This window comes from Myotis davidii, unplaced genomic scaffold (assembly GCF_000327345.1).
Source record: "Myotis davidii unplaced genomic scaffold, ASM32734v1 scaffold663, whole genome shotgun sequence".
Lineage (NCBI taxonomy): Eukaryota > Metazoa > Chordata > Mammalia > Chiroptera > Vespertilionidae > Myotis > Myotis davidii.
Window position 1 is genome coordinate 210303 of NW_006295816.1, and position 3031 is coordinate 213333.

The following is a 3031-nucleotide window of genomic DNA, read 5'->3' on the forward strand; positions in this document are numbered from 1 at the left end:
ACCTCGCGGGTGCGCACCTCTGGAGGGGTGGGGACCGCGCACCTCGTCGAGCCGGGGGAGAAGGGCTCGGACCGCGGCCCGGCACTTCCCCCTTTTACACCTGGGGAAACTGAGGCTGGGAAACGAATCGAAAGGTTGGCGGGGTCGGGAGGAGCGGAGCGGCTTGGTTTGCCTTTGGTCTGGCCCCTCCTGTAGGTGCGGCCCCGTCGCTCTCTAGGGTCTGAGTGAGCTGAGGGTGTGCAGCCCGGGCGTCCCCACTGAGGTCCGGTCCCGCTTGGACACCATTCCTTCCCCGGGGGATGGGCAGTGCTGGGCTCCTCGCTGGCCCCAGGCGGTCTCGCCCTACACGGGGCGCTGGACGGGGTCCAGGCAGAAGAAAAGATTTGCCTTAGATGCTGAGCGTGGGGGTAGGGGCTGAGCTAGGAGGGAAGTTTGAAAGGGATGGAGGGACCCCGTTCCTGCGGAGCTCCCCGCCTTGTGTCTTGTCTCTGAGGCCACCTCAAATGGCTTCAGAAGGTGAAGGCGGGGACCCACCCAGGCGTCCGACAGAGCTGAGAACCCGGTGTCCCCCAAAATCTGTCTCGTTTACCCAGGCCCCCACTTTCCTTCTGCATCCGCCGCAGGGAGGACTCCCAGGATAATGCCCCCTCCCCTCGCCCAGCACTGGACTCCCTCCCTGCACCTGCTTGGCATCTAGCTGCTGGCTCAGGTGTGCCCTGGGCACAATGGACTATTGTGCGCCCCTGATCTGGTCACTGAGGGAAGTTCCTGCTCAGATCAGCTGGCCCTCTGTGAAGAGGCTGTCCAGCCATCTCCCGGGACTACAGGCCGGCGTGGGGGCCCCAGGGACCTGGAATCCAGGCCACGGGGGCCACAGCTTCTGGAGTCCACTCTGGTGGCGAGAGGGCGAGGGCCCTGGCAGGAGGCAGCATGTGGATGGGATCGAGTCCTTCTGTGGTGTGACCAGGCCAGGCTCTGCACACCTCAGAGCTTCCCTGTCTGGAAACGTGGCCCAGCCCTGGCCTCAGGAGCGGCCTGTACCCAGAGGGGTGCCAGTAGGACTGGTCCAGGCCAGAGGAGGCTGCTGCGTCCCTGGCTGCACTGGGCTCCCTCACCCCCGCCCGTCTCCACCCCCAAGGGTCGGTCTCTGTGAAGGACACCTGTCCCTGGCCCTCATGCCTCTCCTGCCCGTGGCCGGGGCAGGTTCTTGGTCCTCAGCTTCTCCTGTGACCAGGTGATGAAACTGAGGGATGCTAACGGAGGGTCCTCAGGCTGGGTGGATGCCCCTGCTAAGGAGGATGCCTCCGCACCCCCCTCTAGATGAGCTCAGCAAATGGTCAGCCCCCTGTTCCCTCAGGAGGTGTATCTGTGCCCCCCCCCCCCAGCTCCTCACCTCGCAGAGCAGGTCTGGGGCACACGCTGGCTGGTTGTGGCCTTGGGAGCCTGGACAGGCCAGGGCAGCCTGGGCCTGGCAAACAAATCCAGGATGTGAGTGTGAACTGGGAGCCAGGCGGGGCCAGCTGCCCCAGAGGAAGCCCGCACCGCCTTCCTGCCCACTTGGTGCTGCTCCTGCTCCCGGAACACTGTCCCCACCCAGCTGGCTCCGGGGAAATGAATAGACCCCAGAGTTGGCCGGCCACCCAGCCAGGAGGCTCCCCCTGCACCTGCGCCCCTCCCTTTGGCAGTGAGAGCTGAATCAGCTGGCAAACCTGTTTCCCCAGTTGTGGGTCTTGGCCCGCCCTGGGGCGCAACCCCTTTCTGCCCTTCCTCTCCCCTCACTGTTCCCAGGTCCAGACCCACCCTTGCCCTCCCCCTGGGGCCCTGCTCAGCTACCTGTGGGGGAGGGAAGGGGCTGTGGGTGCTCCTGCAGGAAGAAGCCGCATCATCAGTCTGAGGTCCCTCGGGGCCCTGGTGGGGACACCAAGGCAGGGTCATACCAAGGTCAGCAAACAGTTTGGGGCAGAGTTCCAGCCGGCCTCCTCCTGTGTGTGTCACCTGTCCTATGGGCAGGGGCTGCACAGCTGTGTTCTCCGTGGGCTCTTCCTCCCCTTTCCCCAAACCAAGCCGGGCCTCAGCCCAGGGGTCCCCGTGTTAACCTCATTGTACTTGCTACTCCGGGCTCCACAGTGCCTCACATTTAGTAGGTGCTCCTTGAGTCCAGCTGAGTGGCTGGACAGAGAGCCACAGCAGTGACCAATGAGGGAAGCCGGGCCGAAGGGGGCTGAGTTTGGGCCCTAAGGGCTTCAGGACCGGAAACAGCGGGAGCAAGAACAGGACAGTGGAGTGGGGGGCTTCCCTGGGGATCGCATGGGGAAGGGGTGAGAGGGGGAGGGGACAGCACCCAACACGCTAGCAGTAGGGCAGCATGGAAAGTTGATGCAAAATAACATGCAAATGAGTAGCCCCTTTTCTGCTGGAGCAAGGATGTCCCCCAAAAGCTCCCCAGTGAAAATGAACATTGTGGGGGCAGGGGGGCCCCCAAGCTGAGGGGCACTCAAGGTCACAAAGGTCAGGATAGGACAGACATGGAGGTGGCAGGTGGGGAGCCAGGTTGAACTCCCCAGTTTTGCCTTTGAGGACTCAGGTTCCAGGGAGGTCAGGGCAGAGGTGGATGGGCCTTGCTCTGCCCACCCCTCCCTGACTGGTGACCTCATGGAAACCTGGGAAGGCCCTCTGCCCGCTCTGGGACCTCAGCTGGGTCCTAGGCTTTCCTGTGCCTCAGTTTACTGTCCTCCATCGCCAAGGCAACCCCAGGGGGTGGGGCTGAGGTATTGGGGAGAGTAGCAGAGCCCAGGGGCTGGTAATCCCTGAGGTTGTTATGGCAACTGGGGAGCTGATATGGAATTGTGGGGTCCCCATGGAAACAGGGTCTGTTACTCTGGGGACCCTGGAAGGAAATTCCTGGTTTCCATAGTGATAGGACAAGGGTAAGATTAAGCCCCGGGTGGGGTGTTGTGGAGACCAGAAGGGTCCACCCCTTTCAAGATCCCCTCCCCAAGTAAAGGGGGGAAATGCCCCCCCCCCCCCCCCC